Below are 14,473 nucleotides of genomic sequence, written 5' to 3'. Positions count from 1 at the left end.
TTTAAATTTGTTATTTAATATATTATAATGTCTTAATGTTACTGAAAATCCTGATATAATTAAAATAATTGAGTTTAATAAAGGGATTTCAAATGGATTAAAAAATTTAATTATTTTAGGTGGTCATATTAAATTAATTTCAATTGAAGGAGAAATTGAATTATGGAAGAATGTTCAAAAAGATGAAATAAAAAAAAAATAGTTCAGAAATAATAAATATAATTATTCTAAATTTTATTATTGATAAAATATAAAAAGAATGTATTCCTTGAAATGTTCTTTCTCGAATAATATCTCGGAATCATATTATTGTTGATAAAATTAAAATTAATAAATTTAAGATTATAATTAATAAATTATTTAAAGAAATTCATAAAATTGTTCTTAATAATATATTTATAGTATTAAAAGAGACAATAATTGGTCATGGTCTAATAGTAACAATATGAAAAGGAAAGTTTTTTTTCATTAATTTGATTCAGAAAAATATAATGTTAATAAAATTGAGAATACATAAGCTTGAATTAAAGCTATTGAAATTTCTAGAATTAATAATATATTTTGAATTATTAAAGTTAATGGTGATAAAATAATGAAGTTTATTATAAAATTTCTTAGTAAAATAAGAATAAGATGTCCTGAAATTAAATTTGCTGAAAGACGAATTGATAATGTTCAAGGGCGAATAAAAAGTCTAATAAGTTCAATAATTACTATAAAATTTATTAAAAATTTTGGAGAATTTAATGGTACTAAATGTCTTAAAGTTTTTATAGGAAAATTAATAATTGAGTAAATTAGAAATCTTAATCATAAAGATAATGCTATTGATAGATTAAATATTAAATGTCTTGTTGATGTAAAGATATAAGGAATTAATCTAAATAAATTTAATATTATAATATGAATTATAATTCTTAAGAATCAAAAAATATTTATTGAATATTTATTAGTTATCATTATTTTAAATTCATTAAATAAATATTCAATAAATAATTTAAAAATTATTAAAATTCGTGAAGGAATTAATCAATATGAATTTGGAAATAAAATAATTGGTAAAATTATAAAAATTCAATTTAATTGAATATAATTATTAATTGAAGGATCAAACATTTCAAATAAATTGTTTATCATAATCATTTTCATTTTTTAATTAAATTATTTTTATTATTATTATTATTTATATTATAAATATTTTTTATGATAATATATAATAAAAATGAATTTCTTAAAATTATAATAGTAAATAAACATATTAAACATATTATAAAGATAACTAATCAATTAATAGGTATTATTTGTGGTATTCATTAGAAGTAAATTTTAATTACTATAATTGATTTAAAAGATCAATTCTTTATTTCAGACATCTAATGATAGAAAAATAATAATAAAATATTAATTTTAGAATGATAATCTAAAGTTATTTAAATTAACTAATTTTTCAAATTTTATTTTTAATTCAATTTATAAATAATTCATAAGAAGTTCTTTCTAATATAATAGGTATAAATCTATGATTTATTCCACAAATTTCAGAGCATTGTCCAAAATAAATTCCTGGACGGATACAAAATAAATTTAATTGATTAATTCGACCAGGAATAGCATCTACTTTAATTCCTAATGATGGAATAGTTCATGAATGAATAACATCTAATGAAGAAATAATTATTCGTATAGAAATTTTAAATGGAATAATTAATCGATTATCAGTTTCTAATAATCGAAATTGATTTATTAGTTCATAATTTAATATATATGAATCAAATTCATAATTATTAAATTCTGGATATTCATAAGATCAATATCATTGATGGCCAATAGCTTTAATAGAAAAATGAGGATTTACAATTTCATCGATATAATATAAAATTTTTAAAGATGGAAAACAAATAATTATTAAAATAATTATAGGAGATAAAGTTCAAATAATTTCAATTGTATGATTTTTTAAAAGAGTTAGATTTAAATAATTATTATATATAAAATCTATAATAAAAAATGTTGTTAAAGAAATAATAATAATTATTATTATTATAGTTAAATTATGAAAGGAAATTAAATTATCAGAATAAAAAGAATTTGAATCTTGAAATGTAAATATATTTCATGTAGAAATTTTTAATAATTAAAATTTATTTGAATTTGAAATTCATTATATAATTTTATTAAATTAATTTATTAATAAAAGATAAAAATCTTTATAATTGAATTTTAAATTCAAAGCACTAATCTGCCATATTAATAATTATATATATATATATATTATTTATTAATAAATTTTTAAATTTTAATTATTAAAAATATTTTTAATTTTATTATTTATAATTAAAGGAATTTCAATTAGTGAATGATCTAAGGGAGGATAATTGTTTAATCATTCTAAAGAAGATTGATGAAATTTAAATATAACTAATCGTTTTGAAATTAATCTTTCAAAAATAATAAAAATGAAAAATAATATTCTATTTATTGAAATTATTGCTCCAATTGATGAAATTAAATTTCAACAATAATAAGAATCAGGATAATCTGAATATCGTCGTGGTATAGATATTAAGCCTAAAAAATGTTGAGGGAAAAAAGTTATATTTACACCAATAAATATTATAATAAATTGAATTTTTAATCATTTTTGATTTAATATTAGACCTGTAATTATTGGGTATCAATGAATAAATCTAGTAATAATAACAAAAACTGCTCCTATTGATAGTACATAATGAAAATGTCCTATTACATAATAAGTATCATGTAAAATAATATCAATTGATGAATTAGATAATATTACTCCTGTTAATCCTCCAATTGTAAATATTAAAATAAAACCAATAGATCAAATGATTGTAATATTAAAATTTATTTTTGAACCATGATAAGTTGCTAATCATCTAAATACTTTAATTCCTGTAGGAACAGCAATAATTATTGTTGCTGATGTAAAATAAGCTCGAGTATCAACATCTAATCCAACGGTAAATATATGATGAGCTCATACAATAAATCCTAGGAATCCAATTCCTAATATAGCATAAATTATTCGTATTCCAGGATGACTAAGTTCTATTCGAATTAATAATCTTATTGAAGATCCAATTATTCCTGATCATATTGCAAAAATAAAATATATTATTCCAATGTTTTTATGATTAGTTGATATTAATCATTTTTTTTATTAAGATTTATAAATATAAAATTTATATAATTAATTTTGAAGATTAATAGTTTATTTAACATGAAATCTTAAATATTAATTTAATATAAATTAATTAATTAAATGTTTAATTATAATTATAATAATTTTAATTTAATTAAATTAAATAAAATTTTAAAAATTAATTTAAAAATTTTTAAATAATAAAGTATTATGTCTGAAAAAGAAATAAACTGTAAATTTATTTAGAAAAATTAAAAATTTTTTAATACTATTTTAAAATTTATTTTATAATATTTAATATAGTTTAAGAAAAATATTAAATTGCAAATTTAAAGATTAAATTAATAATATTTGTATTAAATTAAATAAAATAAATATAAAAGAAAAAATAAAATTGTAATTAGAATGTAGATTTTTATATGAAAAATTTCAAAATGTATAATTATTTTACTAAATTTAAATTTTAATAAAATATATTTTAGTAAAATGAAATAATTTCATATTATAATTATTCTTGTTAATAATAACAAAATTATTAAATTGTTTCTTAAATTTAAATTTAAATTATAAATAAATTCTCATTTGAATATAAATGAAAAAAATAATGGTAAAGAGGAATATATAAATAATAAAATATGAATATATTGAAAAATTTCTAAAATTTAAATTATTTACATTATAAAAATTAAAAAAATATATTAAAGTTGAAAATATACATAAATAAATTAGAATTAATAATATGAATAAGTTTTCATTAGTATGAAGAATAAAATAAAAAAATAATGAATTAAAAATTGATGAACATCCAAATAATTTTTTTATAGAGAAGTTGTATATTTGTATATAAAGCAATGAATGTATTATTAATAAATAAAGTAAGAATTAGATATGGTGTAATGAAAGTTATTGAAGAAAAAAAATAAATTGGAATAAATTTTATAAATGTTGAAATAATTAAAATTTGATTTCATGAAGATATATTATAAATATAAATTATTCAAAAACAAAACGGAAATAAACCAATTTTTAAAAATATAGATAAATTTATTAGAAAATTAATTATATAATTTTTAAAAATAAAAATTTGTGTATAATTTAAAGAAATAATAATAATAATTAATAATCTTGGAATTGATGATATTATAAAATATATGATTCTAACAATTTTATTATTTGATTTAATATTAATTATTCTAATTAAAATAATTGTTGAAAATTCTATTGATAATCATTTAATGTAAATTCTTGATGAATTTAATATAATAAAAAATAAAATAATTACTGATAAATAAGAGAATATATATATTTTATTATAAAAAATAATTTTTTTTTTTTTTTTTTTTTTTTTTTTTTTTTTTTTTGAAAAAATTAAATATTGTATATAAAAATAAAATTTATATAGAAAAATTTCTATTAGTTTTTAACTTATTATATAAATAGTAATAGTATAATTTAATTATATACATAAATATTTTATCAAAATATATCTTTTATCAGACATATTACTTATATTTTTATATTTTATATAAAACTTTTTGAATTTATCGATAGGGTATGAACCTATAAGCTTAATTTAGCTTATTATATAGTTTATAAATTTAATTTTTAAAATATAATTAAATTTATTAAATTGTAATTTAATAATAATTTTAGAATTATATAGTTAATTTATAGGAATAAAAATTATTCAATTATTTATAAAAAGTTAGATATATTTTAAAAATTACTATTAAATGCAATTTAATTATTATATTTTTTTATTAGCTAATACCCAAATTGTTAATAATTAATTGATATATATATATATATATATATATATATATAATAGTAACAGCGGTCAGTTTGTGAAAAGTGCTCGTTAACAAATCTTAAATTACAACGAAACGAAATTGTTCAACACCTTAAAATTGAAAATTACCGAACTAAGTAGGAAAAAGGCCACAATGTTTGTAGAACCTCGATAAGTGTTCGCCGAGACAGTTTCGACATCTGGACTACGTCGGACAGTTTACGACGGATATCCGTCACATAAAAGGGGTAGAAAATAACGTAGCCGATACTCTATCTCGCATCGAAGCGATCGGAAAACCAATAGATCACCATACGCTAGCTGCAGCGCAAGAAAAGGATAGCGAGCTACGCAAAATTATCAATGCTGGCTCGAGCGCGTTGCAGCTGAGAAAAGTACGATTTCCCGATCACAACGTCGAGTTATACTGCGATATTAAAACCGAGACCGTGCGACCGTACGTACCGGAACCGTTACGCCGCACCGTATTCCAAGCGCTACATGGACTTTCCCACCCGGGGATGCGAGCTACGCGAAAATTGGTAGCGACGCGCTTCGTCTGGCCGTCGGTAAATAAAGATTGCCGAACGTGGACACGACAATGCATACCGTGTCAGCGCAACAAAGTCACCAGACACGTATCCTCGCCCGTCGGAACGTTCGGAACGCTAGCGGTTGCTCGGCGTCAAACATTTGCGTACAACGGCCTACCATCCAGCGTCTAACGGGATGGTAGAACGCCTACACAGACAATTAAAGGCGGCGATCAAATGCCACGACACGAGCAACTGGGTCGGAATTCTCCCGATCGTCTTATTAGGTATAAGAACCGCGATAAAGGAGGACCTAAACGCAACGGCGGCCGAAATGATTTACGGCACCGGCATACGTCTGCCGGCGGAATTCTTTTTGCCAACTAGTCAACGGGCCAACTTGGAATACGCGAACCGGCTGAGAGAACGCATGGAGAGGGTCAGACCACACCCGATTACTCGCCACGGCGAAAAGAAAATTTTCGTCTTCAAGGAATTAGAGACGTCGCCATACGTATTCGTGCGCCACGACGCGATTGGAGGACCATTACTACAGCCACCGTACGATGCACCGTATAAAGTCATACAGAGAGGTGATAAGACATATACGGTAAAAATAAATAATCGCGACGTAACGGTTTCCATAGATCGCTTGAAGCCTGCGTTTGTCATTCCCGAAGACCTCGAACAAAGGTCCGCCGAGACTCGCAACGTGCTAATTCCGGTAGACCAAACGAATGTCCGCGACGAAAGCAGGGCGAACGCCAATAACCAAACGACAAACGGAGAAAATACCCGGAATAGATACGTTACGCGGTCTGGGCGAAGAGTCCGATTTCCCGATCGGTTTCAGGCAGGTTTCGGATAAGTGTTAAGAACCGGCCAACGCGCACGCTACTTCGTAATATCCATATATTCTTTTATTTACGTAGCGTTATCACTGGTAAGGGGGTACTGTGGCGACAAGGACTATGGAACTTTCCAACGGCTCCGCGATACAAAGCGCTACGCTACGCCGTCGAAACGCGACACGACGCACTCAATCTGTCATCGATATCTTCACGCTCCTTCAGCCGAATTTCTCTTCAGCCGAAGGGCATACAGGCGCCAGCCACGAGGGCACTTATAACGAACGCACGTCAGTGGGGATGATGATATCGATGGGCAATGGAAAAAGAATCAGTTCGGTCGAAAAAATAAGCACATTCGACCACGAGCCGTGAGACGCGAAAGACGAAAAGAAACGGGTACGCTTTTATCGAGAAATCAACCGAACGACGCTATTGTTTATCGACGTTAAGAATCAGCCGATGTTATTTGCATTATTGGTTAAATATCACCTAGTGTACTTCAGTACCTATTACACCATTCCACCTCATATTCAAGAGATAAAAACAAAACACCATTAAAAGCTGTAACAGTTATACTTTCAGACCAGAAGAATAAGATGAGAGTATAAGTAAATGAAAAGATATGGAACATTTAAGGACACTAGATATAGCATTGCAAAGAAAGGACAAGATCATACATGATCTATCACAAACGCTATCATACTTTGAGAAAAATATATTTTTTATCTTTCTTAAAATCCTTTTTAAGAAGGAAAAATGATTTGAAACAAGAACAAAAGAAACTTTCAATCATTTTTCTTGCCTTAAATCGCAGTGTAAAAATAAAGATGAAAAAAATGTTATAGCGGATTGTAAAGACAATACAATGAACGAGCATACCTTGTTGTCGCGAATTGAAACGTTGCTCGTCACCGTGCGTGTCTGATTTGACGTGTAAGACATTTCCTTGCGGAAGTTGACCCTCTAGTTGTTGGCGCGAGGTTCGCCGCTAACGGTTGCTGCGATGCTGATGATGATGTGATCATGTGTATCACTGTATGATTTACTGCTGTATCTCTGTTCACTTGATCGTCCAATGCTCGTGATCCGGCTCGAAGGACCAAATGTTACGACCGTTCGCGTAGAGACGCGATCGCGAGGGAAACGTGTGAGCGGGAGACGTAAATTTTTGCTACGATTATGATAATCGACGCCGCGAATTAGTCGTTCCCCTGTTTCGTTTAGAATAACAGAGATAGTTCAAATGATTTTAACTTTGAATTAACACAGTTAATATAAACGTGTATATTTAACGATATTTAAAGTTATAATGAATACGTCACAAATGATTTAACGATGATACAATTAGTTTGTTACAGTAATTTGACCCGATTTTATGATATTTCTCGATGTATTCGTTAGACTAAGCGACTTTGATTTTATTCGTCTGAACCTTTCGATGCATCCCGTTTGAATTCTCATTTGCCACTGACTGCCCTTCCATTTGGTCCTTTGTCTTCTCTGGAAGACGACCCCCACTACGCTCGGATCACGCCACCGTTCGCGCCTATGATCACGTATACCAGCTTCTTTCTTTATGCGGATAAAATAACGCACCGAAGGCGAATAGATGTTTCTGGAACTCGCTGCTTGACGACAACTATGCGTTTATCGCTACTTTGTGTATATCTCGACGGTCATGTAAGACGATCTGTTTGCGACGGTTAGGAACACGGCCTACAGTAAGCCTTGGGGCGTAATAAACGGAGAGAATAAAATTTTAATTAAAATTAAATTTTTTATAAATAAAATATATATAATAATATTGTTAATAAGTTTTAAATTAGAATAAAAAATTGATAAAAATAGGATAAAAGATATATAAATATTAATATAAATTTTATTAAAAAATTTTAGTTTTTATTAAAAAATTAGTAAATAAAAATATTTTATTTACAATAAAAAGATTAATTATTAATTAAAATTTTAATAAAAAATATATATATATGTGTGTGCGTGTGTGTGTGTGTACGATTACCATAGAACCGGACAAGTAACCGTGGTAATTAGATACTCGAGAAACTAATGACAATGATCCTAGGTTCAATAACGAACCCGCGGACAACGGGACGGTAGCCGTACGCACTCGCAAAGATCTAAGTCGGATTCTGTGTTAATAGTCGCTGGCGTTAATCTCTTTTTTTGTCGATGAGACCGCAAGAGAGAATGACTTTCCGACCCGGTGATACCCCAGAGGAAAACTATGACGGGGTGTGTCTAAGGACACGAGATCATCGGATTCGTCGGGGACATCCTACGTTCGGAAAGTAAGAGAAATTGAAGTTGCTGCTAATTGGCCAATCTCCATATCGGTAGTTAGAAAAGGATGCTAGCTGCCCTTGAGGGAGGGTTGCTAGTGGGAGACGTCGTTCGTGGAAAAATAGGTCTCTCCTGTCTTCCCGTAACTGGGACAAAGACTGTGTATCTGTTGAAGGATTTTAGGTAACTAGATATTAGTGTTTATGACGGTCCTCGGGCTAGCCGATCACGTACTGTGGAGACGCGTCGACATTTGGTAAACATCCTGCCCGGAGAATAGGATCTGCGTGTGGCGAGCTACGGGACAGAAACCGTTGGAATGTTTACTGCCACGTGCCGCTACAAATCTTTCTTTTAAGGAGAGCTATAGGAATACTCAATGCCTTTGTTAGATGGAGAGTTCGTCCCGTTGACCGCGGGCACGTTCGGCGACTAATTGTCGCCTTGAGCCCAAGCTCATTGTCACAAGTCTCAAACAAATACAATTGGTTAGAATGACGGCAAATCGTTTAGTTACAACTGTAGATTTTAATTACAACGTTTTTATGGATTTTCCCGAGGTTTCAGAGGGAAGGCACCGGTGTCCTCTTATCTCCGACATATAGATTATTTATATATATATATGAGTGTATATGTGTGTATAAAATATTTTAAAGAATTAATTATTAATTAAAATTTTAATAAAAAAATAATTTAATATAAATTAATAATATTTTAATAAATATTTTAATATATATATATATTAATATATATATATTAATATATATTATTATAATATATATATTTATATATATATAATTATATATATATATATATTAATTTTTGAAAATTATTGTATTAAGAAATTTAATTTTTTTAAGTTGGTTAATATTAAATTTATTTTAGAATTTATTATTTTGAATTTTGTTTTAATAATTTTAGTTATTTTATTAAATAATAATATTTATTTTTTTAATTTTTTAATTGGGTTGGAATATTTAATTTCAATTATTTTATTTTATATAATTTTAATTGATTTTAATAGATGAATTTATTTAATTTATTCTGTATGTGAAGGAGTTATAGGTCTATCATTATTAGTTAGAATAAATTATGAATTTGGTCATCAAAAAATTAATATTATAAATTTAATTTAAAAATGAATGAGGTTACAATTGTAATTGTTATTATTATCTTATTTAAGTTTATAAATTTTTATATTTTAAGAAATTTAATATTTTTATTGAGATTAAATATTTCAATAAATATAAATTGATTAAAATGAGTTAATTTAGTTGGAGGTTTAGGAAATAATTATTATTCTAATTATTTAATTTTATTTAATATTAATTTTTATAATTAAAATTAATATTTATAATAATAAATAATTATATAATAAATTTAATATATTTAAGAGAAGATTATATTATAATTAGAGTTATATTAATTAATTTATAAATAATATTAATTTTAAGAAAATTTATTCTTAATTTATTTTTTTATCATTTAAATATTAATTTAATTTATATTTATAAATATTTTGTATTTAAAATAATTTTATTAGGATTAATATTTTCAATATTAATATTAAATATTAATTTTTTTAAAAAAAGTAAGATATTTATTAAAAGATTTTTTATAATAGAATTTTTTTATAAGTTTATAATAAATCAATTAATAAATAAAATAATTTATTATGAATTTTATTTTGAGAAAGGTTTATTAGAAAAATTTATAGGAAAAATTATAAGATATATTTGTGATATATTAGAAATAAATTTTATATTTAAAATTTCTTTATTATTATTATTATTATATTTATATTTATTAATATTAATGATATTAATTTAATTTAAATTATATTCATATATTAAATAAAAAGAAAAAAAATTTGTTTATTTATAGTATATAAGTAGCTTATATTAGAGCATTAGATTGAAAATATTAGGGAAATTTTTTTAAATTTTTAAATAATATTTATTATATATATATATATGAATTTAAATTTTAAATATTATTATTAATAATAAATTCTAAGAAATAATGATATTTTAAATCAATTATTAAAGTTAGAAGCTTTATTGAATTATTTCTATTTACAATTAATTTTTTATTTATTAATAATTTTATATTGAAAGTATAATGTTTTATTTAAACTATATAAATTAAATTAAATTTTAAATTTTGTATAATTTTTAAAATAATTTTTTTTATATAATATTTATATATATATATATTAATAAATTGGAATATTAAATTCAATTATTTTATTAACAATAAAATGCCTCTAATTTGGCTTCAATTTAAAATTTATTTTATTTAATATATAAATTTAAATTTATATAAGAAGTAAAATTTACTTTTAATTTCGACTTAAAGATTGATTTATTTTTTAAATCCTTATATATATATATATATATATATATATATATATATTAAAATATTTAATTAGAATAATCTAAAATATTCAATTTAAATAATTACATGATCATTCTATTAATAAAGAAAAAATTAATATTAAAAATAAAAAAATTATTAAAATAAATAAATATAAAAAATTTAATGTTTTGATATATGAAATTAAAGGAATTAGTAAAATAATTTCTACATCAAAAATTAAAAATGTTAATGAAATTAAATAAAATGGTAATGAAAATGGAATATTTATTTTTGTGATTGGATTAAATCCACATTCATAAGGTAAGTTTTTTTCTATGTTAAATTTTTTATATATTGATAAAACTTTATTTAATAAAAAAATAATTATTAAAATTATAAAAATTAATAAATAATAAATTATATTAATTAAATATATTAATTTAATATTAAATTTTTTAATTGGAAATTAAATGTAATTTAATTATACTATATATTTAAAATTTAATTTAATTTATAATGATATAATAAAATATGTAAATGAATAATCAAATTACATCAACAAAATGTCAATATCAAATAGCAAATTCAAAATTAATATGATGAATTGTTGAAAAATGATTTTTTATTATTCGAATTAAAGAATATAATAAAAATAATGTTCCAATTAAGACATGAATACCATGAGAACCAGTGGATAAAAAAAAAAAAAAAAAAAAAATAGATCCAAAAATTCTATCATTAATACAGAAGAATGAATTATAATATTCAAAAATTTGTATAAAATTAAAATAAAATCCTAAAAAAATTGTTGATATTAATATTGATATTCTTGATTTAAATTTGTTATTTAATATATTATAATGTCTTAATGTTACTGAAAATCCTGATATAATTAAAATAATTGAGTTTAATAAAGGGATTTCAAATGGATTAAAAAATTTAATTATTTTAGGTGGTCATATTAAATTAATTTCAATTGAAGGAGAAATTGAATTATGGAAGAATGTTCAAAAAGATGAAATAAAAAAAAAATAGTTCAGAAATAATAAATATAATTATTCTAAATTTTATTATTGATAAAATATAAAAAGAATGTATTCCTTGAAATGTTCTTTCTCGAATAATATCTCGGAATCATATTATTGTTGATAAAATTAAAATTAATAAATTTAAGATTATAATTAATAAATTATTTAAAGAAATTCATAAAATTGTTCTTAATAATATATTTATAGTATTAAAAGAGACAATAATTGGTCATGGTCTAATAGTAACAATATGAAAAGGAAAGTTTTTTTTCATTAATTTGATTCAGAAAAATATAATGTTAATAAAATTGAGAATACATAAGCTTGAATTAAAGCTATTGAAATTTCTAGAATTAATAATATATTTTGAATTATTAAAGTTAATGGTGATAAAATAATGAAGTTTATTATAAAATTTCTTAGTAAAATAAGAATAAGATGTCCTGAAATTAAATTTGCTGAAAGACGAATTGATAATGTTCAAGGGCGAATAAAAAGTCTAATAAGTTCAATAATTACTATAAAATTTATTAAAAATTTTGGAGAATTTAATGGTACTAAATGTCTTAAAGTTTTTATAGGAAAATTAATAATTGAGTAAATTAGAAATCTTAATCATAAAGATAATGCTATTGATAGATTAAATATTAAATGTCTTGTTGATGTAAAGATATAAGGAATTAATCTAAATAAATTTAATATTATAATATGAATTATAATTCTTAAGAATCAAAAAATATTTATTGAATATTTATTAGTTATCATTATTTTAAATTCATTAAATAAATATTCAATAAATAATTTAAAAATTATTAAAATTCGTGAAGGAATTAATCAATATGAATTTGGAAATAAAATAATTGGTAAAATTATAAAAATTCAATTTAATTGAATATAATTATTAATTGAAGGATCAAACATTTCAAATAAATTGTTTATCATAATCATTTTCATTTTTTAATTAAATTATTTTTATTATTATTATTATTTATATTATAAATATTTTTTATGATAATATATAATAAAAATGAATTTCTTAAAATTATAATAGTAAATAAACATATTAAACATATTATAAAGATAACTAATCAATTAATAGGTATTATTTGTGGTATTCATTAGAAGTAAATTTTAATTACTATAATTGATTTAAAAGATCAATTCTTTATTTCAGACATCTAATGATAGAAAAATAATAATAAAATATTAATTTTAGAATGATAATCTAAAGTTATTTAAATTAACTAATTTTTCAAATTTTATTTTTAATTCAATTTATAAATAATTCATAAGAAGTTCTTTCTAATATAATAGGTATAAATCTATGATTTATTCCACAAATTTCAGAGCATTGTCCAAAATAAATTCCTGGACGGATACAAAATAAATTTAATTGATTAATTCGACCAGGAATAGCATCTACTTTAATTCCTAATGATGGAATAGTTCATGAATGAATAACATCTAATGAAGAAATAATTATTCGTATAGAAATTTTAAATGGAATAATTAATCGATTATCAGTTTCTAATAATCGAAATTGATTTATTAGTTCATAATTTAATATATATGAATCAAATTCATAATTATTAAATTCTGGATATTCATAAGATCAATATCATTGATGGCCAATAGCTTTAATAGAAAAATGAGGATTTACAATTTCATCGATATAATATAAAATTTTTAAAGATGGAAAACAAATAATTATTAAAATAATTATAGGAGATAAAGTTCAAATAATTTCAATTGTATGATTTTTTAAAAGAGTTAGATTTAAATAATTATTATATATAAAATCTATAATAAAAAATGTTGTTAAAGAAATAATAATAATTATTATTATTATAGTTAAATTATGAAAGGAAATTAAATTATCAGAATAAAAAGAATTTGAATCTTGAAATGTAAATATATTTCATGTAGAAATTTTTAATAATTAAAATTTATTTGAATTTGAAATTCATTATATAATTTTATTAAATTAATTTATTAATAAAAGATAAAAATCTTTATAATTGAATTTTAAATTCAAAGCACTAATCTGCCATATTAATAATTATATATATATATATATTATTTATTAATAAATTTTTAAATTTTAATTATTAAAAATATTTTTAATTTTATTATTTATAATTAAAGGAATTTCAATTAGTGAATGATCTAAGGGAGGATAATTGTTTAATCATTCTAAAGAAGATTGATGAAATTTAAATATAACTAATCGTTTTGAAATTAATCTTTCAAAAATAATAAAAATGAAAAATAATATTCTATTTATTGAAATTATTGCTCCAATTGATGAAATTAAATTTCAACAATAATAAGAATCAGGATAATCTGAATATCGTCGTGGTATAGATATTAAGCCTAAAAAATGTTGAGGGAAAAAAGTTATATTTACACCAATAAATATTATAATAAATTGAATTTTTAATCATTTTTGATTT

The 14,473-nt window shown here is 22.4% G+C and overlaps 2 pseudogenes; both read right to left on the bottom strand.

The window, feature by feature from the left end:
* Positions 1–1,443: 1,443 nt before the first annotated feature.
* LOC126876907 (cytochrome c oxidase subunit 2-like) lies at positions 1,444–2,122 on the bottom strand (annotated as a pseudogene).
* Positions 2,123–13,268: 11,146 nt separating this feature from the next.
* LOC126876906 (cytochrome c oxidase subunit 2-like) lies at positions 13,269–13,947 on the bottom strand (annotated as a pseudogene).
* Between the last annotated feature and the right edge of the window lie 526 nt (positions 13,948–14,473).

The sequence above is a fragment of the Bombus huntii genome, unplaced genomic scaffold (assembly GCF_024542735.1).
Source record: "Bombus huntii isolate Logan2020A unplaced genomic scaffold, iyBomHunt1.1 ctg00000103.1, whole genome shotgun sequence".
In the NCBI taxonomy this organism is placed as follows: Eukaryota; Metazoa; Arthropoda; class Insecta; order Hymenoptera; family Apidae; genus Bombus; species Bombus huntii.
Note: the sequence above shows the minus strand (reverse complement) of the source record. Positions and strands in the feature narration are given on the sequence as shown.